This window comes from Electrophorus electricus, chromosome 20 (genome assembly GCF_013358815.1).
Source record: "Electrophorus electricus isolate fEleEle1 chromosome 20, fEleEle1.pri, whole genome shotgun sequence".
Classification (NCBI taxonomy): Eukaryota; Metazoa; Chordata; class Actinopteri; order Gymnotiformes; family Gymnotidae; genus Electrophorus; species Electrophorus electricus.
This window is the reverse complement of record NC_049554.1, coordinates 11,019,672-11,047,059: the sequence shown is the minus strand read 5'-3', so window position 1 is coordinate 11,047,059 and position 27,388 is coordinate 11,019,672. Positions and strand designations below refer to the sequence as shown.

The following is a 27,388-nucleotide window of genomic DNA, read 5'->3' as shown; positions in this document are numbered from 1 at the left end:
CACAGATCTCGCATTAAAAGCCGTGGACTGCATTGGTAAAAAGGCAAAATTCTGAACAATGGGATATTGATTTAACGTCAGATGTATACTTGCTTCGAGCAGGGCATCAAAGACGGCGTGCAAGTACATACTGCTTTTCAACCCGGGAGGGACAGAAGACCCTTGGCCACTTTTCACAGTGCAAATCTCCTTCAGCACTGACAGGCCCCTTTCTTTTTCCTTAAACGAAACACCTTTTTTGTTAGCTCTGAACTCGACTGAGCTTACCGTCTTTTTTTTCCTGCGGAGTAATGCCTTATCTCACATTTCCTCAAAAAGAACTGACACGACTTAACGCCCTGCCAGTTTACATGCACAAGAGCGGGGGAAATTCAGGCGGCACAGTCCTGACCCGCTCTTTCTGCACAATCTACTTGTCAGAGCTCCTGTCGCTCCGTATCATCGATTTAAAGCATAGACGTCTTCTCAGCCATGACTCCCTCTCGGCAAATAACACAGCCGTGCCCGGACAGGGAGAAGGACTACAGCCCGTTCGCCTGAGGGGCAGTAGTATCGGTTGTACCTCAGCTCTTCGTTGACCGATAAAAAGTAATTAGCCGGCTATAGAGAGGCCTCGGTTTTATTCCCCTCGTTTAATCACAGGCTAATTAAAATGTTGCCGAGATAGCCGACTTGCAGAGAAGCACACCAGAGAAAAGAACTGTTTCAGGAGCAGCGGTTCATTTAAAATCGAATCATTAAAAGCGAGAAGCCTTCGATAACTGAACAAATGTCACCGGTACTGTTATCACGCCTAGTTTTCGTTAGTTTAAGAATTTTGGATTATTTTATATTAAGTTACACGTCTTTGATTTCTGTGTCCTAGTGTTGCTATACATCTGCAAAGCATTCGATTTTCTGTTTGTATACCACAACCCAGGGAACAAAATAAAATAACTTGATCAGTATGCTATGGAAAACCCAATGCATACTGATTTGCAGCCAACACTCCATACTGCTAAACAGAAGCTATTACCGTATATACCATTCACCTAAGCCTCGGCTTTTTCCCAAAAACAGCAATTAGAACGCTTCTCTCCTGTTATTATATGCAAATCTACAGGATTCCACACGGACTCCCCCAGCCTGCACCTACAGTTTTCCAAAGTTTCGTGATTGGTGTGTTGCTGCTCTCATCGGCTCATATTTAGTCAGGGACTGCCATTACCCAGAACGCTGAACGCGTGTATTTTCAGCCCATCAATTTGGCTTTTATGACGCTGTGAATCTGTGGATGAGGCGCGAGGTGGATGAGGCGCGAGTCGCGCGGCACGCTGGGAGCGCTCCAAGGACAGAACAGGTAGCGCTGACGCGTCTGCACACATTCTTTTCGCGCAGGCCTACAAACCTCATGGTAAATTAAATCGTTAAATGACATATTCGTACGCACCAAACACACGCAGGCATTGTGTATTTCATTTATGGGCTACTGCTAAATCTTAGCAAGTGTGTGCTAGAAGCAACTAAGTGGAGAGTAGTCAATATCTGAAGTCCACAACCGGATGTCCTTGAATAATTTTACAACAGTTAAGCCAATTTAATCAAACAAACAGCTGCCAACACATTAAGTCTCCCAAGTCAGAGATTAAATATATTAACCCAAGTCCTGATACCAGAGATGTTGCATTTTAATTACATATATTGGAAATAGGATTTAAAAAATAAATAAATATATATATATATATATATATATATATATATATATATACAGTTGTAATTTCAAACTGTATTTCAAATACTAAAAATATATTTTACACTACCCTGCCTAAAAAATAATATATTTTTATCAGCATATGGGCCTAAGGAGTCTTGTTTCTTTTCATGCACTGACCCAAGCTTCAAATGTTCAATACAGCATGATGGGGTCCCATAGATCTGTATTACTGCAAGTTCAGTGATAAAGTGCATGGTATTCAATTATTTTAGCCGATTCAGTTCACTTTAGTTTGCAAGATTCCAGACACCTTGAACAGTTTTCACTGAACTTCCTCCAAAGGTCATCCTTTGAATGATTTTAACAAAGTTTTTGGACTTTTCAGTCAGCTCATGTTATCCCTGAACAGTCACTTTTATCATCATAAGAAAGCCGGCATCCAGTAGCCTGTAGGCAAAGGAACCTTTTGATCTGGTTAGGTTTGAGTGCTATGCTTGAATTACCTCCTTTTGTGATTGAGTAGAATTACACACCTGCTTGACTAGTTTGTACAAAATCTTCAGGGCACCAAGAGATATGCACTACTCATGTGCCTTCAGTAATAATCAGTTTACTGTTCAGTACTGTTCTGCTGAATGTAGCTTATCTTAATTAAATAGAATATATATACACACACACACACACACACACACACACACACACATATTTAGATAGGTCTACATTTGTTGAAGATGTAGGCCTATTTGTAACATATCAAGATACATTTCTGTGTATTTTTGCCAGGCAGCTCTTTCTGTCTTCCCTGCAGACAGTCTCTTGTGGACAGAATAAGCAGACTACTGTAAAGCTCCATGCGCTCAATAATAGACCAGCAACAACAGCAAGCAGTGTTAAATCCGGCGAGAGAGACAGCGTTGCGGTGTGACAGTCATCGTTTGAAAAGAATCCAATGCGCCTTATCACCTTGACCCACACCACCACTGTGGATAATGAGACCTCAGGTCTTTGCGGCAGGCGCCCTATAGCGCCCAACTCCGTTAAGCATGTTTACTTAGCAAAACGGCTGATCAGCGCGAGAGAGAGACGAGGAGCACGTGCGCACAGCTCCGCGTTGCAATGTCACGTTGCAGGTTTAGCAGATGCTCGGCATAGAGCTGCTATAAAAGCCTGTTCTATGGGGACTAATCAGTAGTTGCTAGTGAGATAATTAAACCGCGTTCCTCGTGGAAACGCCGGCGTGTAAACCGTTTTGTTGGGGTTATTTAATTTGGAGCCTGACCTTAACTGACGTTAGCTTTCAGTGTCGAATTTTAGCGGGAGATATGCTGCTATGGTACATTCCACAATGATTAAAACTTGAAGTTAAGTAACCTATCTTGACAGATCCACAAAATCACCAAGAGTTTGTCTACTAACACTGTTATCTTATTATCAGTTCAAATAATGTGTGTATTGCAGAATTGTGGGACTGATTTTTTAAAATTGAACAATAACAAAGGTGGAGACGTTTTGTTTTCCAGGACTAAAGCAACGCATCAGTACGCAATAAACAGCACTGTATCTCACTGATCCATACGACTGTACAGCACCGTTAAATTCTGTTGTCAGTGCATTTATTTTTACTTGCCGATCGCCATCTATTGGGCATGCAATGAATTGCATAGTAGAAATAGATTAGTAAGACATTTTATGTTAGTACGTATTCTAGTGTATGCACAAAAATTTGATCCAAAAATGGGCCATTTTGAACTGATAATCTGAGCAGAATCTGTACTTCCTTACACAATAAAGGCAGGCGATTCCATCGAACACCACTTGACTCCTTCCACTAATTATATTCACATCTTTACAAGGTAAATTTTTGTGTTCAATTCTTTTCCCATCACATACAGTATACTACTTAGACCTGTATTATCCTGGTTATGTCACATGATTATAACATTCAGTATAATTAATAATGGCAGATCAAACTTTGTTTATAGCCACTTATCTCTGTTGTTTTCCCCAGCAAAAAAACCTCACTAGCTTCAATGACATAGAGGAACTTTCAAAGAATGAGAACCGCAGTGCATAAACTTATGATAACATTTAGCATGCATATACGTGCATGATGTTGTTTACCTCTGAGAGCATTAAAAGAGTTTAGCCCAAATCACTCCCATCTATTCTCATTCTAATGCTAATATAAACATTCAGAAGCTCCTCAAACGCAGTGCTTGGAAAGCATCAAAGTGGCAACAGTAGTGCTGCTTCAAAGCAACACTAAGGTGATTCAGAAAGGTGTAATTGTTGCTTTAAGAACACACTTCAAATATAAGCAGTGTGTAGGAACTTCTGAGCATAGGAATCTTCTCTGCACTGCCATTCCTTTCTTATTTTCTCAGATCTGCTACAGATTGGAGCTCTGAACAGGCACAACCTGCTGTGCCAAACCTGGCGGCCTTGTCTAGGTGAGGCCCATGTGGTGTCAATAAAGTGGCTGTGCAGGAAACGATTTAAAGGGGACATGACTAAATAAACAGCCATAAGAAAACTATGTTGAAAAAAAAAAAACTTATATTGAGGAATATTAAAATGTCTAATAATGAAAAAAAATAATATTTTAACCAAGACTACTAACAACTGGCTTTTGGGCCGTGGTAACTTTTTTCCTTGTTTTGCCAAACTAACCCTTTAAAGAAGCCATATCATTTGATATTTTTGAAGCATTTGTATAAATCATCTTAATTGTCACACTAATGGACAATACACCTATCAAGCACATAGTCCATGGCGCTCCAAAATTCCCTCCAATCATAACAGCCGGTTCAGGTTCAGCCCTATTGATATTCCTCCTGTGCTCAACATCAGCCACTTGTCCTACAGCAATTACTACCGATTGCAAGTGTCCTCCATTTCTGTCGTGGTCATGCCACACGGTTCCAACGCCTTTGCTGTCACCATGGCTTCAGTTGGGGGGGGGGCACTCTGCCTCAACCATGCTGCACTTTTGCACCTGTTTGGCATTCTCCCCAAGTCCCCGTCACCTTCATTCAGCGATTTGGACTCGCTCACGTCCACGGCTTGACTTGGAAGGGCAACGTGAATGGTTCCCCATCTGCGTGTGCTTTGCCCACATATTATTCCCCTCGGGGGCAGAGCTGTTTCTCATCGCTGCCCACACTTAGCGCACCTGCCCTCTATGCTTTAGAGGAATCAGCCCAAAGAGGGAACAGGGACTGCCTCTCCAGCAGTGGGCAGAGAGGCTCTACTGGGACTTTTAAAGCACTGTACAGCAGCACTGAAATGTGCCACGGTTTCCTCGACTTCAGGTTCAGGTGGCTGGGAGTCCCTAAAATACCTTGGGCTGCTTCCTTCTCAGGAGGGTGGGAAAGTAGCACCCTTCTCTTCACTGACAAACAGTGTCAGAGGCCATTTGCATGCTCGGGTAACGGAGTGGCAAACTGCTGCCCTCTAAGCGCACCGAGGCACTATACAATTTTACAGGACACGGTGACAGACTTTGCACGCATCGCTGGGCATGCGTGTGGCCGTCGCCAACTCCCGAGCTTTAGCTGCCAGGTGACAGGACAGATACCTATTACACTTGGTACTTGCTATGTGGGAGGAGGTTGGGAAGAAGTTGTTTGAAAATAACATAAGCAAACAACAAAAAGACAAAGGGTAATTTAGGGCCATTGTCAAGTCCAAAAAGGCCTGTGTGTCTAATTGTAGTAAAGGGTAAGCATACCTAAACCCTGACAGTGATGGATGTGGCACAGGTGTGCACTCGGGCCGTGAGCAACTCAGGCCAGGTACAGTAAATCATCTGCAAAAATCCACGAAAGCCAATTATAGATGTTCACACATGGCGAATGCATAAATGTCAATGGATTTTCAGGCCAGAAAGAAAGCTGCCAAAGATAATGGAGAGCAGTAAGGGACAGGCGCCACTGGCCCCTATGGTAAATGTGTTGCGAATAATAATATGCCATTTACAAGACTGTATACGGAGTGATAAACAGCAGAGAGTGTCGGCCTGCAAAAGTGGAGTGTAACTGTTTGATAATGTGTTGTTCCACTACCTTCTTTGGTTTAGAGCCATCTGTCAGTTTGCTCCATTGTGATTCATAAAGTAGGAAATATGTAATACACAGTCTACTGACTACCGTAGTCCACCTAGCTGTATATTAGCATCTCAACAATATATTATTTTGTCGTAATTACACCATGAGGAAATTCTTGTCCATTTTGGAAAAGCACAAAAAATACACAGCAAAACAAAGCTTTAAATAATGACCTGACAAGGTCTTTTGTCCAGAGATCAGCGCTCCTGGACACTGTTTGAGGGCTTATCACCCTTCTTCAACTCAAGGAGCTGACCACAGGACAACTGGAAGGCAAGCGACCAGTAGATTGGGTCATAATAAGCAGACCGGCGGTAGACTGGCCTCAACAACCTGGCACAGTGATCATCGCCTATCACCAGAACTTAGAGTGAGAGGAGTTATCAAACTACCCTTCAGGCTCTGTGTCAGTCTTACAGTAGGGGAGCATTCATTAAAATATCTGGAGAGGAAGAGTGACTGGCATTTTCGCGCTGAGGAAGATAAGCTTGCTGGGTGGTAGTGTGTGTCTATGAAAGACTAAATGTACACCTATGGGGGTCATTGCATAAATCAGCCACCAGGGGGAGGCAAATCTGCAAAGGCTTGACCCAATGTAGCACCCTTACCATCTGTTATTTGGATTTCCCATGTAGCTGAAAGCAATAAATTAATGAAGGGTTCATGTTAAAACACTCGTTATCTAAGAACAATATATGATAACACTATAACTCCATAATACTATAACTCTATAATAATAAGATAAATATTACAACTCCATAATACTGTAAAATCGTCTGTCATTATTATTTTGTCAAATTATATTATTTTATAATTTGCGGCACTTTTTGCATTTTGAGAGAATAATGACTGCAGAATATAAATCCATTTTACGCATGGACATAAATTGTCTAAAGGTAAAGCCGTTACAAAATCTGACAAGGCAATATTGCGGCTCACTTACACTAGATGGCAGCAAATTTAAAATATTTGAAGGAAACGTAGCAATGCCTGGCGCAGAATTTCGTTCTTTAGTCTTCAACTGCACACGGCTGCATTGCAAAGCTGAACAAGTATCTCATATTTGTATATGAAAGCGATAGACGTGCGTAAACCAATTAATTATGAAGTTACCGATTCCCAAGAGTTTGTCACGAATTTTTCAGATCTTACTCCGAAACCAGGTCAAGAGAATAAATGTACATCAATTGTACATTTTCGGTCGCTTATATATTAAAATCACCGTCTACGTTTATTTATTTATTTATTTATTTATTTATTAATAACTGGGAGAGATTATGTTTCAAATTGCTTATAATAAAATTATAAACCTGACTACTCTGTATTATTTTTGTGTGGTTTTAGAATATGGACATATTTACGCAATCTATTTACATTTAAAGGGCATCGCACAGTCAAAGATGCGCAGCCTATCGGATGCGCACGAAACTGCCATCACCTTTGGCCGGATCTCATCTGAAGTAATCGACACAGTGTTATCTCAGAGCGTTTTACGCCAACATGTGGATCTGTTAACTCCTAACCTTAAGTGAACGGACGACAATTTTATGATGTGCGTTTCGGGTCGCCGTGCATCGTGCTTTCAATAATTCCAGAAAGCGAGGTAGGTAAAACGCGCTGGGCACGATATTTTGGAATATCGTGGGAGTAAGGATAGCGCGGTTCGAGAATTAGAGAATCAAACAAAAATACATCCGCATGGAGTTCACATAGTGCCCTCCCCTCGCGGTCTTCAGTGTAAGGCTTAACCCATAGTGCGTCGTTTTCATTTATCCCCTCATTTGTCTGTTGTAATTGGATAGGGTAGTCCCACGTCCGCTGCATACATCTTTGCCCCCCTTCTTGCGTTCTCTCTCTGTCTCTCTCTCTCTCTCCCTCTTTGGCTTATTGTTCCACTCTGACATCAGGATTTTTTCTTACAGTAAAAGCCTCGCGCTGACAATGTGGACACCAGCCGGGAATATATAACGCAATTACGCTTTGTTTGATCTGCGCGTTCAAGTCTAAAATTAAACGGTAAGAACATTTCTTTCTAATACTCTTTTCCCCATATGACTAGTTTTATTTTTCTGCGAAACGGATTAATATGCCTTTGTGAATCGCGCAAGCAAAGTATTACACGAACGTGTACGTTAGCCATGTCACCGACTTCACAAGATGTTGTCCCACGGGGGGAAACGCTGCCTTACAGATGAAGCAAATGGCATCGGCTTTGACCGTACCAGCGTTACTGAAGTTTCGAGAACTAACTTGCAAAACCACGGGGATTGTACATATTTAACATTAATGTGGAGTAGGAACTAAGCTTATCTTTTATTCTACTAACAGGCTACCTAATATTGAGCTGACTTGTCTCGTGCCGTGGTGAAATTCAGTGTGGGCTTTTTCAGTGTATCGGCTCACATCGGATTTATTACAGTAAGCAGGACCAAGTCTTGCGTGCTGCCATGAGAACAGGTAAACCAATGCAAAGTAGCTCTAGGATGCACGTAGAGCCTAGGGTTGAGAACGGTTGAGATCGCTGTTCCCTGATTTAGGTAGCATATGGCATAGTCTGGACAGATGTTCGTAGATTCTGACAGTAGTTTGGCAAGGCAGGCGAAGCACTCATTTCCATTGTTAGCGGAGGAGGCGGGGGCACAACACTGACATCGCAAATCTTCAGAGATGGCACCAGGGGTGGAAGTGGGAGCTGTTATGCACGCACGACAGACGGTGCTACTGAACATTTCAGTTGATTATGCCGCGAGAGTTGTGTGATCGATCGTCTCGACCAACATTTAAACCTTCATAAAATAATCTAATCGTATGTGTTAAGATTACGAATCTTTATATCGCCTTACGGCATTTTGCATTACGCTGATTTGCGTAGTTAGCAATTCTATGGATTTTTGTCGTGTTTAATTTAGGTCAAGAGTTTGGGTTTGACGACTATTCGTCGAATTACTGATAGGAAAATACTGAACTCAATATTGCTTTTTTAAAACCAGCAAAATATTCAAATAGGGTATATCCAGTGTGTTCCTGTAATACTTTTACTTTTAAAAAAAATGTATCACAGATTAGGTTATACGTGGAAATAAGAAATCCAATTAAGATTAAGCGTTATGCATGATAAGGTTATGCATGTAGCTAAGAAAACTAATCAAGATATTGCGTATATCCTCAACAAACAAAATGAAGACATAGGTTGAAGTCCTGTTAGCACTGGAGAAGCAAAGACGCTTTGTGTGAGTGGTATTTTCTATGATAGAGTCGGGGCCATATTAAGAGTCCTGCATGCTGCCTTGTTTTGTAAAGATAACGGTGCTGGCTGTTGCTTTCACTCCGTGTAAAAGGATTGTTTTTGGAAGAAGTGCTCGGCGTACAGCTGCATCTTGTGATGTAGTCGTTACGATTGTTGCGAGGGTGAAGGTTAGGGTTAGGGTTGTTGTTGTGCCTAATCAGACCTGTATTATCCAGTGCATTCTTAGTGCATCTCGTTTCCAAGGATCCCCTTGAAAACGAAATGCTACATTTCAAGGGGCTATATTTTCAGTAAATTTAAAATGTGTTTCCAAAGTGCTGTGCTATGAACTAGATATTAAAGTTTCCTCACCACAGTATCTACAAAACAAGAGTTAGTTGAATATCACTGATTGATCCTTGGATCAGCTGGGAACCTCTGAATGTCTTGTGTGTGTGTGTGTGTGTGTGTGTGTGTGTGTGTGTGTGTGTGTGTGTGTGTGTGTAGTAGCATTCAAGTAATTGAATCTATAAAACCCAGAAGAGAACTGTTGCAAATCCAAAAGTGCTCCCAAACAGCATGAGTAGGTTCAGCCATCTTCACCAGTTTTGCTACTGTCATTCAGATTATTTACAGAGGTATTTTGGATGCACATGCACTCTTTGCTCATTACAACTGTAGAAAATAACATTAGCTTTGGTCTGAAATGAAACCACTCATCAGTGAAAGCCCCTATGCTCCCCGCTCTTCCACAGTGTGTTTTGTTTTGTTTTTTTCCACCTCAAAACAAATTCATTCACATTGGAGGACAGAGATGTACAGACTTCAGGAATAACAAATGATGGCTTAACAGAAAGGGTACCTTTGGCTGAAGGTTTGATTTTCTCTTATTAAAAGTCCAGTGGGTAATTGCCAGCATGGTGTGACTTCTGCTGGAGACTGATTTGATGAGAGCATGCCCCTCCTATCTTGGGCCAGAAGACACCTCTTCAGCTCTGCCTCATGTTAAATATCACTTCCTGTTCTGCTAAACATCAGGTTCATCAGGGTTGCTGAATTCAAACCATGCTGTCTACACTGCAGTCTGCCAAAAGAATCTGTGGTTCAGGAAAGAAAAACACTTCACAAAAAGTACTGAGACTATCCTAGGAAACACTCAGGGTTTGTAGTAGGATTTAACCTAAATGTCTATTTTGGTGTGTTTTAGGAGTTGGAGCATCGTTGTTACTGCAGTGATTCATGATTGTGCCTTTAAAATGGTATGAAATGCCAGCAAAAGATAGCTTGTACTTAACACTGAAGATTAACTAATTAGGCCTTTTGCATTTATGCTGTACATGGTCTGCATGGGGCTGCTTCACGCCACACCTTTTTTCAGTAAGCCTTCTGTAATCCAGTAATCCTGATTCTTCCTAGCGATTCCACATTCCAAGTATATGTGCATGACATAAATGCATGTGATTAATGCAGATTTTTCCTTTTCCACCTCTGCTTTGTTTACTGCCCCCTCCAGTATTTGGAGTTCAAAGCTAAGCTTGGTGCATCGCTGAGCCCCATGGCTGTGGGTAGTGAAGGTGGAGCCAGTCACCTTTAAGCAGGGCATTTTCAAACAGAGTTGGAAAGAGATACTGATAATTAGTCTGTACGCTGGCATCAGTGGCCAGTGCCTTGGGCCTCCAGTGTGACTTCCAGGATTAGAAACCCAAAAGGGTGTACAGCCTTCATCTGGAAGTGTTCTTATTCAACCTTCCATCCTTTCATTCAGAGATCAAAAGATAGAAACTGGCATTTTACAGGATACGCTAGATTTCAGAGCCAATTTGAAACATGGCATTAACAAAATGAAACCTTTAGTACACTGTATGCTAAATTCACAGGCAGAGTGAATCAGATGAACAAAGGCAACATTACCAAATGAGCAATTGGTTCTATGACAAGTTTTCCACAAGTTCTTCCTCATACACAACTTCCTCCTACTAAATGGGTTTTAAGCTCACATGGGCCAGTTTGCCTACATTTATAGGTATGGTTCCATGTATTAAATGTGATCGACATGGAAACATTGCTCAAACAGGTACTTTAATTCCTGGGCTGCATGCAGGCCGAGTCATTAAAGACATTCAGCTGCACCCGGGCTTCATCTGGTAAACAGACAAACTAAATGCCTCTTGTCAGTGCTGCTCGAGCTGGTGAGGCTGTTAATCCAAACACCGGTATGTGGCGTGGCTGTATTTTGTTGGTTTATCAGCATGCTACTACTTTAGTGGTGTGGTTGTTGCGTTTGCCTTGAGACCAGGTCTAAACTTAGAGCCTCTTGTCTCTTGTGCTATTTATTTGCCACTCATATCCACTTCATTCGGAATTCTTTCCCCATCAAAGCTCCCCCTCCCCATACACTTGTCTTAGACACACACACACACACACACACACACACACACACACACAATTCACACATACATGGCCACAATGCTGCATTAACAACAAAACTTTCTCTGAGCCTCTCCGATTATTTCTTTAGAAGAAGGTGTTACAATCAAGGGCTCAGATTGGATGATTCTGAACTGTGGCTCTACCCCCTTCTTCTGTGTCACATTTCTGAGCGAGCGGTAATTGTCGTCTAGAAAGAGCAAGATGCGTTTTGTGCCTGAGAATGCATCTTTTGACTTGCATTGAGGCAAACATTGGGCAATGAGAGGGGGAGTTGTTTGTGGCTTTGTACCATTGTAGTCTGGGGGTGGGGGGGAATGGTGAAATATTTGTCTTCGCCTTTATAAGTCTGTAACATCCAGTGTTAAACAGAGCTGCCCTTTACATGAAGAGAGAAGTCACATATTGTTCTTGGTAAGCCAGTACCATAAAGTGCATGGGAGACAATCTACCATTTGGAACAAAAAGCCTCTTCTTTGCTTTAGGAGAGAATGAGGTCGCTGTTAATTGAAAATCAGTCACATGTTAATTAGTGTGAGATTCTTTTATTTTTTTTCCCCTCTGGAGCCACCCTAAGCAGTACTGTCCTTCATTAATGCATATTAATGTCAGTGCTTAGGGCTATGTGCTGGATTAAAAATGAGTTTAAACAATCCTTAGTATCAGGACAGACACAAATCTGGATATTCAACTAACAACAAGTAAACGAAATATGATTCGGTTGATTTGGTTATTGTTTGGATGGAAGGAAGTTTAAACTGGGCAATTAATCTTGGTGAGTGATCAGACTGTTTTATTTTTTATCTTCAAGTAATTCTGTAAAAGCCTGTTGAATATAAACAAAGATAACTATTTTATGGAACATATAAATGTTTTTAATTATTTATTGGACAAGTGACAGAAGAAATAAACAGTTGAGAGGCTGGAAGGTTTTTGAACATATAATTATTCGGACGTGTGTGTCAAACACCTGTGTTGCCAAACAGGATGGCTGTCACACCGTGTCTGACTTACTGTCCCATTTCTACCATTACAAGCCCAAACACTCATAATACCAGAGCTCTTTGGAGAATTTTCTGGCAGGTGCATTTACGAGTTCCGCATATGTCTTCCTCTGGGCCTATCATGGCCCATCGGGGTTTACTGGGAGACACGCTGTGCTATGGGGAAGTGCCATGGCACGTTAACACACCCCACCCCCCCACAAGACACAGCTCCTGGTTGAGCCTTTACTGTTTCTACATTAGTGAGTCAAGGGATTCATAGTGTTGGGGTGTACTGGCTTTCAGTCTCTGCCACTGGTCGGAAAAGAGAGGAGCGGTGAAGGGGAAAAAGAGGCCACATTTCAAAGTACTCTGAATCCTCCGACTAGCAAGCAGAAGGGAGCTTAAATCTGACATTGGACTTCTGGAGAGGGAGGTAGGGCACAGGGGTTACAGGTTAAGAACTGACTAGAAGGATCTGAGGAGGGGGAGCAGGCTTGTTTGTCATGCTTGGCAGCTGGTAGTTTCTGGAGAGCATTGAGATCTTCATATGCAGTCAGCAGGCGGCAATGGAAGGGCCTTGGATGCAAGGCTGTGTTTGTGGAAATGTATCATGCTACAGTCGTGAAGCTCCTGTGAGGATGAGAATGATGTATGATGTGGAGTGGATGCACACACGTCTGTTTGGATGCACACACGTCTGTTAAACAATCATAATCAGTCATCAAAGTGGATTTGTAATTAGTCAAATCAATGTTCCTCACTCTCCATGGAGTTAACTAGCATTCATTTAACCTGTGCAGTTATATAAGTGTAATAAGTAAACATTATCCCCTAAAAAGCTTATAATTACATACAGGCAGAAATATGTTGGCTCCTGTATTTACACTTTGGCCCAATATTGATATTGCGATCACAGATTATGAATGCCTATAAACCTGTCCATTATGTATCATAACCGGTGTACTGAGGGAAACGAGGTGGAATCAAGAACCAGTCCCAGAGCCTGGTTGGCTTCCAGCCCTCCGCAGAATTGAGCTGAACATGTACTTGTTCTTCCCTAACTTTGTAGGAGGACCCTAGTCATATGCATTTTTTTGGGGGGGGTAAATCAAGTCTGCCAGTCTACCAACGTTCCCCCCTCCCTTTCAAAAATGGGTTATCCCGTCCCCACAAACAAAAGCTCATCTTGTTCCTCCTCCATTTGACCCCTTCCAGGCATGGTCAGGCAATTATGTCAAGACGGGCCGTGACCCCAACAACCAGGTCCTGGTGCTCTGGGCTTGTGGGGAAGATAGCAGATTGTTTTCCCATTTGTGTGCAGTGACTCGAATCACTAGTTGTATCCTCAAACCATGGCGATAGGGACCTGTGCGAGCAATCCATCCTATGAGCCTGGTGTAGTTCAATTGGCCCAGTTGAAGGGTATGGATATGTTTGAACTATGAGCCCTACCACTTTTTTTATTTATTAATTTTTTTTCTAGGGAACACATTGACGCAAGGGTGGACAAGATTGCATACTGTGTTGAATGGGATAAGGGAGGGGGAGATGTCCCCACTGACTCCATCTTTAATTAAGTTTGGCAGAATGCTCAATGAGGTGGGCCAATCTCAAGAGCTGGGCCATGCACGACGAAGTGGTGCTTCTGGAAATTTCCCTGAACTTATCGAAAGGTACAAATTAATCCTCGGGCTTGTTTAAAATCCACTTCCCTTGTGTCATCCTTTGGGGACGTGACTGTCCCATTATCTTTCTTAATCAAAGAAACAACGTCTCTGGCTGAAAGGTCTTGAGGGACAGCCGACCGCACCCAACGTCTTGCCATGTCTGCCTTTGTCACAAGTGTGGGCTCAATTCTAGGGCTTGCACAAAAAAGGCATTCTTTCGCTTCCTGCTCAGCTGTGGCCAAGCAATGACGGCTCAGCGCTCACGTGTCATGAAGAATGCTCCTTCAGGGCCGAGCCGTGGCGCTCGGGGGGGCGGGAGAGCGTGGGCGCATGCATGCATGGCTTTATTCACGGGCGCGCCAGCCGGAGCGGCGCGACACGATGACAGAGCGGCCACTGTCCTGGCCGTCGCCCGTCATTCCCTGCTGTACAAGGGATGGCTTTGTGCACGCCCTGACCCCCCGGCATGGCGTACCACAGAGCCAACAACGAGGCGGTCCGCGGCACGGCATGGTGAGAGATGCCTGCTCTCTCTGTCCAACTCTCTTGCTTTCTTGCACCACTGGGCCATGTATCTTTTCAGACCAAGGGAGAGGTAGGAAGATGGAAAGGGGGCAGCAGTGGAGAGAAGAGAGAACAAGTGAAAGCAGTGGGTGGGGCTGCAGGAGCGTCGATCCTGCCAAATCTGAAGGCAGCATCCATTCGCTTGCTGGATTTAATATCCTAATGTGCTCTTGGAATAGCAGATCTAATAAGGAAGCAGAGAGGGAAAGAGATGGAGAGAGAGTGTGGGAGACCTTTTTCAATAATGAAAACTGGCCAGAGATCTCTCAAGCAATGGGAGGGGGTGTAAGTGATGGGGCAGCAAGGGCAGGGAGGGGCGAAGGCCTTCCATAAATTACCTAGCCCGAGAGAGTGACACATGCATCTCCAAAGGCTCTCAGAAATGCCAATAACAGGGTTCGTTAGTGCGGCAAACATGCAGCCCTTGCAGGCTGCAACAGGGAGGTAAAAGCTTTGCTGGGTGTCCATCAAAAAGTGGCCTGTTCAAGATTCTCAGAGCTAAGATCATGGAAGTCCATCACACAGGCATAACTGATGTAGGATCAGACCCCCCCCCTCCCCCTGCCCCCAGTGGAATATAATCATGTATTTTAATACATATGAGATAGGAAGCTAGTCCAAGATCAGATGTCTTAGAGATATCAATAGGATGTTCTCATCCCATGCCCTCTAGTGTTCTTTGTCCTGATGTTGTATGGATCTTTAATTGTACATTGTTGCATGTATGTGTTCTTCCTCGGCAAATCTTCCTCCCTCTCCCTTGTGCTTTGCGTCTTCTGGTCCACACTCCTTGAGTGTACCTGTCTTTCCCAGCAATCATGCAGCAGATCTCTTTGTTATCGAGCGCTGGGGATGCAGTGTCAGTATGAATTAGGGAGGAGACAGCCCTGCAGCTGATGGCTGCACTCATTTTTGAAGATATAATCATCTCGCCACATGACGCCACTTCTACGCCCGCCACATTACGCCACCGCCACCTCCCACCCCCACTGTTTGTGCCCTAATACACACTAATCGCCATTACCATCTCGGCAGGACTCTCCAAAATGAATCGATTAGGGTGACCTATTTCCCATTATGGGGTTTATAAACATGTGAGGGCTGCATAAAAGTTTGTGTGCACACAATGGTCTTATGGCCGTGTGAGAAGAGTAGGAGGATTCTGGGATACCAACGGTGCTGCGAATAGGCTGCCTGTAGCTCCAGGTTCGGGATCATACGTGGCTGCACTGAGGAACCAATTTTTGTCCAATTTTGGTTGCTGATACAGATTAAAAGAATCCCAAGAATCCCAAGAGGGTCCCAAGGATTGAGGTTTCCACAAATCTCTGGTTATTGTTCTGTTTACCCTTGCTCTCATCTACAGTACCAGCCTGGCCAAACATACCAGACTTATGAGTGCCGCGTCTCCAAAAATCAATGGTACAAATAAATTAACCAACAACTTCCAAGATCTTCTGGAGCCCAGAAGGTTTAACTCTGCGTTCATGAGGCAGAAAGGCAGCACCAGTATATGGTGACAAACAGAGACAACAACATATTACAATAAATGACATAAATCAAAAGATAACACTGGAACAGGATAGGGAAGGGGAAGCAGCGCTAGTGGTTCTGGCACTGGCAGATCATAGCAGCGCAGGAATGTAATAGCTAGTGCATATGCTAAGGTGCACATTCACTTGTTTGTGCTTGTGCACTCCAGTGCTGGAGCTCGAGTGCGCCTCCCCCCCAGTGCTCCACTGCGGGTGGCTACGCCTGCGTGGCTAGACTAACGCAGCCTCTGATGGCACCAAACCCACCAATCACGCTAGCGAGCCGACGCCACACTCCAAGCTGCCTCTCGTACTCTTTTGATCAACTCCCGAACCCGGGCGCTGTTGCATCACCCTCATCCTGCATAACAGGGGAGCCTGCTGCAGTATTCCTAAGCATGAGACAGTGGTCGCTCTCGCCCCCCAAAAAAATCCCCCGCCAATCTCCCTTTACTGGCCAACCAGGCGTTTTGAAAGCGTGTCATATGCTGTTATACGCACGGCCTAGAATGGCCCGCACTGCCACAAAGCCCTGCCTCCGTTTGCCAGGTACGGTCAGTGACGGCAGCTTGGAACAGCCGACTCGCATTCTAGCAGCGAATAACCTCGCTCGTCCCTCACACTGCATTTTGGTTGGTCGAAGCAAACACCTAAATAACCGTGCCAGGGTCGCCGTGCACAGCTCCAGAGTTATGCAGGCAGGTGGGTGGGCGTTTATACTGGGTATGGAGGAGGGGTTGGGGTAGGGGTGTAGAAGAGAGTCTCTGCAGTTTTCATGTCAGTGGCTAAATCTCTAGAGCTTCGCAGAAAATCTGTCACCACATCCAGGGGTTGGGGGGGGGGGGGGGGCATAAATAGATTTCTGATTCAGTGCAGGTCAGAGAGTTTCAGCATTTCACATTCCATGCTTTTGTTTGCAGTTTTTACTTTTTTGGGGGTGGGGGGCTTTTTTCGCTCCCTTCTGCCAGCTGAGTGCCTGAAATATTTAACAAGGCTTGTGCTATTTTTGGTTTGCTGCTCTCTCTGCTCTGTACGTGTGTTCCTCCACAATCACCACCCCTATCCAGCCGCTGACTCCATGGCACCGGCTTTCGGTTTCTTCAGGGCCCAGAGTGCGGCGGAGGCAGGTGGCCAGGGTGCATTATCCCCGCCTCCCTACAGCGTATCTGACCAACAGCGGGCAGAGGTTGAAGATGGGAGTAGAGCACGACTAGCGCCATGCAGTGTTCAGCCAGGGCTCCCAGCCTAGTGGTGTGCATGCTAATCAGATTTCCAAGCATCCTGTCTTTGTTTTTTCCCTCTGCTTTCTTTTCTCCCCATCTTTGTTGTTTCAGCCCCCGCCCCAAAAAAAACACCACCCAACAATTTGCCCTGCACCTGTCAATCTATGTGACTTACAGATGGGGTGTTGCAGTAGGAAAATATGCATAACAATCTGCAGTATTTTTAGACACAGGAGTAATGGTATGTATTTAGAAACAAATTTCAAGAGTAATGACATTAACTATTCATCTTCTTATCAGATAAGGTATGACTGTAATCTCAGTATGTAAACAAACAAGGGCTACCTGACACAATAATCTCTGGACCAGGCATCACTAGGGCAGAGTGTAAGGACAGATTTACAGTTATACAGTGATCCAGGACGATTCTCTCATTTCAACAGACACACAGTGAAATTACCTGTGCTAATATAACTCACACTGGATTGAAATAAATTTCAATGAAATTCCTTTAAACCAGTGAGGCATTTGAAAGCAGAGTGATCATGGAATCACTCACCTGCTCTGGCACTTGCTTTGGGCACATGGCAAAGAAGCGGGTTGTTACAGTGGTGTGAAAAAGTGTTTGCCCCCTTCCTGATACTTTATTTTTTTGCATGTTTGTCACAATTAAATGTTTCAGATCGTCAAACAAACTTAAATATTAGACAAAGATAATACAAGTAAACACAAAATGCAGTTTTTAAATTAATGTCTTTAAACCACCCCCCAGTTAAAACATAAATTAACTGTGGTTATTACATCTTTGAAAAGCTGAGTTCAATTTCTCTAGCCACACCCAGGCCTGATTACTGCCACACCTATTCTCAATCAAGAAGTCACTTAAATAGGACCTGCCTGATAAAGTGAAGTAGACCCTCAAAAGCGAGATAGTAAGCTGTGATCCAAAGAAATTCAGGAAAAAACGAGATACAAAGTAATTGAGCTCTATCAGTCTGGAAAAGGTTATAAAGACATTTTTAAAGCTTTGGGACTCCAGCGAACCACAGTGAGAGCCATTATCCAAAAATGGCAAAAACATGGAACAGTGGTGAACCTTCTCAGGAGTGGCCAGCTGACCAAAATTACCCCAAGAGTGCAGCGAAGACTCATCCAATAGATCACAAAAGACTCCACAACAACATCCAAAGAACTGCAGGCCTCACTTGCCTCAGTTAAGGTCAGTGTTCATGACTCCACCATAAGAAAGAGACTGGGCAAAAATGGCCTGCATGGCAGAGCTCCAAGAGGAAAACCACCGCTGAGCAAAAAGAACATAAAGGCTCGTCTCAGTTTTGCCAGAAAACATCTTGATGATCCCCAAGACCTTTGCGAAAATACTCTGTGGACTGACGAGACAAAAGTTGAACTTTTTGGAAGGTGTATGTCCCATTACATCTGCCGTAAAAGTAACACAGCATTTCAGAAAAGGAACATCATACCAACAGTAAAATATGGTCGTGGTAGTGTGATGGTCTGGGGCTGTTTTGCTGCTTCAGGACCTGGAAGACTTGCTGTGGTAAATAGAACCATGAATTCTGCTGTCTACCAAAAAATCCTGAAGAAGAATGTTGGCCATCTGTTTGTGACCTCAAGCTGAAGCGCACTTGGGTTCTGCAGCAGGACAATGATCCAAAACACACCAGCAGGTCCTCCTCTGAATGGCTTAAGAAAAACAAAATGAAGACTTTGGAATGGCCTAGTCAAAGTCTTGACCTGAATCCGATTGAGATGCTGTGGCATGACCTTAAAAAAGCGGTTCATGCTCAAAAACCCCCCAATGTAGCCGAATTACAACAATTCTGCAAAGATGAGTGGGCCAAAATTCCTCCACAGCGCTGAAAAAGACTCATTGCCAGTTATCGCAAACACTTGATTGCAGTTGTTGCCCAACCAGTTATTAGGTTTAGGGGGCAATCACTTTTTCACACGGGGCCATGTAGGTTTGGATTTTTTTTCCCCTTAATAATAAAAACTTTCCCTTAATTTATAAACTGCATTTTGTGTTTACTTGTTATCTTTGTTTAATATTTAAATTTGTTTGATGACCTGAAACATTTAAGTGTGACAAACATGCAAAAATATATCAGGAAGAGGGCAAACACTTTTTCACACCACTGTATATGCTGTGGTACCCTAGGCACCGGAGTACTTCCGGAATACTGCCACTGTTCAAACAAGCAATTCCCCTGGCAGTGCAGGAGCTCCGACCGAGCGCACACCCTCGGAGAACACTCTCTGGGATTAGATGGAAAGGTCAGGTGTTCCTCCGAACTGGCTGGTTGTTGGGAAGTGGGAGAGACTGCTCTGACTGATGGCTTTCCAGAACTGCTTTGACAGGTCTTTCTCACTCCAAGCACGCTGTGTCAGGCTGGCCCTTTGCCACAAACATAAAAGCGAGAGAATTCTCCCCAGCTCCTGCACAATTTCCTGTGGCCCCGGACAGACCTTATGCTGTTTGGTGGGGAGTTTGTCACTTTGGGGTTGATAGCAATATTTTGTTTTAGAATGGGTAGTCATAGTCACATGATGTCTGGGCATGAGGCATGCTAGATTATCTCACTGGCAGCCTTAACATTTTTGGATTACATGATTTAAGTCCTGGATTTTTTTTTGGAGTCAAAAATGAAACAAAAAAAGGATGTTGGGATGGATACACTTGCTAATTTACCACAGTTTGTTTCCTGGGTTCTTGTTTTCTTCTTGAGCTGTGGATTTTTTAGTGCTTGGGTAGGATCTTAAGGATGTATTTTGTCCAAAAAGGGGAACAATTAAAGTGAGAAGTCAGTTAACATAATTCCTGCTGGCACAGCTGGCTTTTAGGTGTAAATAGCCAAGCTAGCTTTCATATTAATGGTGAACTTTAATAAACTTTCTAAAGGCTTACTCAGAAAAACTCAGTGTTTCCTCAAACACAGAGGCCAGCACATTTATTTCAAAGTAAAACTGTTGCTGTTTTCATTTATCAATTTATTTCCACTGCCACAATGAGAGAACTGAAGGTCAAAGACCAGACTGCATTCACAACAGAATAGCATGTTTCAATTATTTTTATTTCAACTTTCATCTGATGCTGTCGAACAGTCATTTACAAATCTCAGTAGCTGTTTTAGAGTGCGGGTGTTTATGGACAGATTCCAGGCAATGTAAGCCTATACAAGGCAAGCTCATATTTAACATCATTGCCACTGTTTTGACACTGCAGCTCCCTAGCCATGTTAAGGTGATAAATAGCTGATAAAATTCACATAACACTTCACCTTTTTTCACCCCGTGGCCCAGACACAGACTTAAAATGTTATCGGAACATTGGGCCCAGCTATGTGCATATAGTGCAACACAGTCAGATAAATTGACAATTAGAAGTGAGGATACATTTTGGCCTGCATAAAATTACAACTGGAAATAAACATCATTCATACACTAATTTTATATTAGATTAACATCAGTACTTGCCTAATACTCATAGTCCTACAGTGATGTGAAAAAGTGCTTGCCCCCTTCCTGATATCTTAAATGTTTCAGATCATCAGACAAATTTAAATGTTAGACAAAGATAGCACAAGTAAACACAAAATGCAGTTTTTAAATGAAGGTTTTAAATGAAGGAAGAAAAAAAAATCCAAACCTACATGGCCCTGTGTGAAAAGGGGATGACAAACATGCAAATAAATAAGATATCAGGAAGGGGGCAAACACTTTTTTACACCACTGTATACTCAGAATTAGGTAAGTGGAACTCCTCATTGGTCTGCTGAGAGAGGCTTCGGCATTTTTAATTGTCCGCAGCCAGGTCCTACTCGCTGCCTGCGACACAGGTCGTAGGTGGACAGAAACGTCCCTCCTGCATGTCACGCCCCTGCCTTCATTTCAGCGCTGCACTGCGACGTGAGAAGAGGAGCTTTGAACGGGAATTCTGATTCCTGCTCCCAGAACCTCTGACGCAAGCAGAAGTATATAAAAAAAGAAGCTTGACATGGACGTCTCCTGATGGTTATTATTTATTTATTTATTTTTAGTTTCCTGAGTCCTTCAAAAAGCTCAGGGATACTGGAATGACTGAAAAGGATGAAGCTGTGTGGCACAGTAGCCAGGAATCTGTGCGCGCGTAATAAAATTAAGAATAGCTCAGCTCGAATTACAACCAATTCGGGCACAAGGACAAAACGTACGTCTGCTGTTTGTCATTATAGAATTTTCTGGTTTGCCAGCCCACCCGGAGATCAGGTGATGAGACATAATCAGTAGAAAGCAGCATTGGCTTTGCCGCTGCCATTTCCATGCACTGCATTTGGGTTTGACTTTGGTTGTAACGTTTACAGCCTGTGGTTTGTGGGTTTTATAATCAAAAACACTGTGAAAGCATGTTCCAAGTGTGGTACGCAGAGTCATCAGTTTCGGAAACTCCTGATCCACTTCCGTTCTTTATCTGTGCCTTTCCTCAGTTTAACCTTTCGCCCCTTTTAGTCAGACTCTTTTAGGCCATCTCGGCAGGACAGAAAAGATCTTGGCATGGCTGCAGGAAAAGTCCGTAGGGTAAAGATCGTCACACTGATTTAAATTGCTACTTCATGCATTTATCACTCTCAAAGTCAAATTCTAAATTATAATACTAATTTATACTCACTCTTCCCAAGTCACACACTGTCTGTTAATAAAAATGGCAGACCTCAGTTGTCAGTGTGTTTTTCAGGATATGATAATGCAACTTAAAAATGTTTTCTTTTTCCCACCAGAGGAGAAAACCCTGCATTTATTTACCATTTCTAAACCTTGTATCCTCTAGTATTGCCAAATCCCATTGTTTCCTTTGCAATTACAAATATGCAGCAATCGATTTGCTAATACGCTGCATACATTTTGATGGGGCTGTATAAAAAAGGCAGAATTCCTGTAAGAAGTGGGCAAAATAAATATCCATAACCTCCAGTGCCTTGCTGTTAGTAGGCTATCGATCATTTACCCTACCCTGCCCTGCCGCGCCCCCCCCCTCCAAAGTCCCTCTATCTCTTGTGGGTTCTCAGGTTGCTAGCATCATTGTCAACTAAGGGGAAATGAGATAGAGTAATGGAGAACAGCCACGACCTTCACACTAGGACAAAGTCAAATGGCTCAATAGAGGTTTTTTTTTTTGTTGTTTTTTTTCAACCAAGTGGCAGGCGCTGCCTTTGTCTCAGGTCAGGTCTGGGCGGCGAGGATCCGGTTTGGAATAAACAGTAATGTCAAGGAAGAAGATTTACTCTGCTGAGCTCCTATGTGACTCTGCTGTGTTGGTGGCAGGGTGTGCATAGAGTGGAAATGAAGTGCATAGAAAGGAGGTGATGAATTGGCAACTCGATTAATTTAAGGCTGCACAACCAATACGTTTGTCCGAGAACTGGTCCCAATTTGTCGGGTGATCTGGAGTTAGGACCGGCAGATGACAGGATGCAACAGAATGGAGCCTGATGGTTTGAAATGTCCTTGAAGTGTTCTGTGGGCCCTACATCTCTAAGGCCATCCATTCTCATGGGAAGAGGCTTTTATCATATGATTACTCGTTGTGGAGAGCACTGTAGATCATTAACAGGCTTCCCATGTTTTCACCTTGTGATGCTACCATGGGTTAGATATTTGGCATAAGACATGCCCCAGAATCTTATCTGCCCTTAGGATGTTTACAGATGGTCCACTGAAACTAGAATATGGGTACAGATATTGGAACTTCAGCATTGTTGATAGTGAAGAGCTACTCTCAATATGTCTGATTTTTCACTTTGACTTGAAAAAGTGACAGATTGACTTGTTATTTGGGAAAAACACATCAGTCATGTTTTTGTTTTTTTTTCTCCAAATGTATCAACATGTTTATTGACTTGCAAATAACCTACAGAAGACATCTCACTGGGGATGTGTGGGGAAATTATGACTTAGACTGAAACTGGAGTGTATATCGTAAACATTTGTCAGTTTGCCTTTGCCATCCATTGATTAAAAAGCTCTGTAGAGAGCCTCATCTCGGAGAGCCTTGTTTGTGTGTGGGGGTGTGTGTGTGCTTGTGCGAGTGTGTGTGCGCCTGTGCTGAGACGGAAGTGCAGGACACACTGCTATACAGATGTCCATTAGCTTAATTGAATGTAGGACCGGCAGACTGGTGGAGAACTTCTGGAAGGAGAGGCGGGTCCAGGGCGGGACTGAGGAGGCAAGCCTGGCCAAATGAGTCCATCTCGGGGGATAACAAGATTGTGGTCTTCTACACATTAATGCCCCCCCCCCCCTTTAAAATCTGCATCCTGTTTTACCATTGCAGCAGCCTGCACCTGCTGCCCCAACCCATTCTGGATGATTGTGATAGTAGGGTGTATGTCTCAGGGCTGGTTGCAGTACTAGCCTGCGGTGGCTGGAAATGTATCTTTTGTAAATTGTTCATACTTGTTTTTAATCCTGTTATTTTCTTCACCGTTCTTATTTTCATTATTATAAATAACCCAGTGAGGTCATTGTAGTGTCTCTGATCTAGTCTGGATCATTTTATGATTTGTAGCCAACTTCAACAGAATGGTCACACAGGAGACTACAAATAAATGCATTCTAAAAATAAATGTCTCTGTTAAATACCTTTTCTGATGAAGTGCACAATTTCCCAGGCATGTGTATTGTTGCACATAAACCATTATTGTATTTTCTTAGTTTACATTAAAGATATGCTTTGCATTTTTGTATTTTTCAATGACGCTGTTCTTTATTATTCTTTCTGATTAACGGTTACCCAGGAAGTTCCGGTTGAAATAATTAGCATAGCCAATGGAATTTGTGATTTTAATTGGGGGTGGGGGGATATAAGATGCCAGCTTCGTGCATCTTGGGACCATGTGTAATAAGCAGCCTTTATCTGGGATAGTTCTACTGGGGTAACACAAATACTCAACTCCATATTAAAACAAGGCCTGTTGTTTGTTTTGAGTCCTTGGCGGGCATTATTACGACAGTAATGACACTAAGCCAAATTTGCTTATGACGGAATACAGGTAATAGAAAGGAGCTCAGTATTTATTGATTAAAAAAAACACACACACATTCAGTGTTATTCCGCTAAACCTTAAGTAAAATTGCTGCAGTTTATGAATACGCATACAAAGCGTAATAGAGTTGGCATGGTATTTAAGCAGTAAGCTAATTAACCGTACAGATGGTAGAACAAATACCAGCTTTAATAACCACTAATTGAATTACATTATTAGTACCTCGCTAAAACCACTTCGTCTCCCAGCATATGACCGTCAGATGACTTACCATGACGCACTGGACAGGAAAGATCGTCACGCCGTGTAAGCCTGAACAACTGATGAATTAGCGCGATGGTTGTGAGATGCTTTAAGCGAACCTTAAAATCAATAGGTGATGTGAGGGTTAATGGGCAGATGAATGTGAGAGGAGGTTTACGGACAGTTGGGATGGAGGTAAGATGGACCGGGCACCAACATTCCGGCTACGGCCCACATCACGCTACATTATGTTTGTATTGCAAAGTACGATTTGGACGGCGCGTGAGAAAACAATTGACGTCACTGGCTGAATCTGCAGCATACGTGGTTAAATCAATTACATGCACTGTCGTTGTCTTCTTGACCAGCAAAAAACAGTGAGACGTGAAAACACATGCTTGGGTTGAACGCCAAAAAATAACTAAATAAAATATGAGTGGAGGCAAATTTGCTTTCAACACCCGTTTATAGGACGAAAAGGTAATGAATCCACTGTCCTTATGCTCTTATATTGTTTTCCCAACACATAGATTAGCACATTCAAACTCATTTTATGGTTGGCGTAAGGCTTAAACGGTAGATCAGTGCATTATTAGGTCGTTTGATCTAGCAATGTAAATAGGCCTTGTCTAGGACAGGCTCTACGTTGGTGTTTTTTGACACTCAGTTCAACGGATTTTCATGCATTGAATACGATGACCGTGTAGCTATTTATTGGCTACGTGTGAGTGGTTTAACCGCATGTCCCGTGGGTGCGGTAATGGGTACGCAAGACGTTCTGCAGGCGCAGCCCAATTCTGGCATGTTGTCGCTTGGATTTTGTACACTAGGTAGTCATTCTGAATACACAAACCTCTACATTCTTCGGTTGTGCTTGTGGGCTATTGCTATGAAATACATGACGACATTAAGTCCGCGTGTGAGACTGACAGACTTCACATTACTTACTTCATTAACGCTGGTAATTGGTGACAGAATCAACAGTTGGGGACCTGCACCGAGACCTTCAGCGGATGGTTAGTCAGATGACACCGCGCAACGCGAGCAACGGTGACGTTTTCCCACCCGGACAAGGGGAGACATTTACTAATGAGGCCCTGCCTTCCAGCCTGTCAGGCTGCTCCATCACGGGTGTACACACGCACATACCCACACGTACATAAGGACTGGAAACCACAGTAAATCACAATTAATGTGACATTGCTTAACAAGCCTCGCAACCATCCACCCCCTTAATGCCATAAGACCACAGAATTACTATCGAGTAAGTATAATTAGATCAGTAATCGGTTTCTTTGATTCATATTTGTTGTATGAGAGAATGAATAAATGACCGAGGCGTGTTTATTTAAAAGAAATTTTCAATTCATTGTAGTTTCTAAAAACAGTTTTGCTTTCTCGTCTTATGAAATGTTTTATTTTAGAACCGTCTATTTTTTTCCCACGTGAATAAATGAATGACTGAATTAATTAAAATGTTGGATTTTTCCTCTAAACAGAATAAGCATATTAATGCTTCTTGATGGTTAGGGTGGTTAGTCAAACGATGTTGCTTTTCTCAAAAAACTGAAGGAAGAGCCAATATCTAATAAACTATTGATTAATTTGGAACCCTGTTATGTGTTTAAGGGATATATTATTTTGTAAACTTTAGGTGTCATTTGCTTAAAACAGCACAGGGACACCATCAGCTCTTAGTTTACGACTCGGGGAGAGTCACCAAAGCTATAAACCTAAGCCTTTAGTTCATAAAACCATTTCCACGAATGACGCTTCGCCACCCTCCACCCTCCTTTAAAAGAATTGGATTATCTAGCGTGATTGATTTCCAGAGTATAGAATGTAATATAAATTTGTTTAGAATGTAAATAAATCAGTGTGTCACCTTCACTTAATTTGCTTAATTTCGATATTGCTCGCCTTGCAGGCATGTGTGTGCCTGCGTTCGGGCGCCAGTGAACAGAACTCTCGGACACGTGCCCGCGTTCCGTGGTCCGGTGTTTGTGGAGACGGAAGGCAAGAGCAAGGCTTGATGAGCGAACACTGCACATCAGCTGAAGAAGTTTTCTAGCTCGACACACGTTTCGGCTTCTGACTTTTGTCACGGATAGGGTAATATTAATCAGCCCAGTTTAAACGATCACCTTAGGTGAAGGTACTAAGAGAGTCTGGTGGTATGGATGGAAAACGTTTTAGTGACCTTCACCTTAGTTAAAGCCTCTTTGTGATACGTTTAAAAGAAGCATTTAGTGTCATACCCATTTATTCTATCAAATGACTTTGTCTGTCAGGATATAACTTGTACCCACTCCTGCATGTAGTGTAGGTTACAATTAACTCAGACTGAATATCCTGTCCACAAAATATGAAATCTAAACCACAGGTACGGGCAGACTATGAATGACCTTTGACACCAGCCCTTAGTGGTAACAAGGAATCCAATTAGCTGTGCTGATCACATCTTAAAATAGCCCCAGAGGCAAGGAGCCAGATGCTGAAAACGATAGCAGTCAATCTGGCTTCTACTGGAGATCAATAGGAGAACGAGTCCTGAAACAAAACCTGGCCAATGACTTCCAATCTACCAATAAAGGCATAACAATGCCGCTTTGCCTAATGCCTAGAAAGACATTACTGCGCAGGCGAAACCTCAGCATGTTGGCTCATAACATAATATGCAA

General features: G+C 43.0%; 1 protein-coding gene across 6 annotated transcripts in view; it reads left to right on the top strand.

Moving 5' to 3' along the window:
* The first annotated feature begins 7,255 nt into the window (after positions 1-7,255).
* The window catches only part of pcbp4 (poly(rC) binding protein 4), a 59,347-nt gene continuing 39,214 nt past the window's right edge, over positions 7,256-27,388 (top strand). For 3 of the 6 annotated variants that reach the window (XM_035520221.1, XM_035520220.1, XM_035520218.1), the window contains exon 1: positions 7,584-7,815. The gene's annotated coding sequence lies outside the window, so the exon portion shown is untranslated. Of the gene's footprint in view, positions 7,403-7,582; positions 7,816-27,388 lie in introns of those variants that run through there. The other 3 variants (XM_035520219.1, XM_035520222.1, XM_027001815.2) reach the window with 3 other exon arrangements.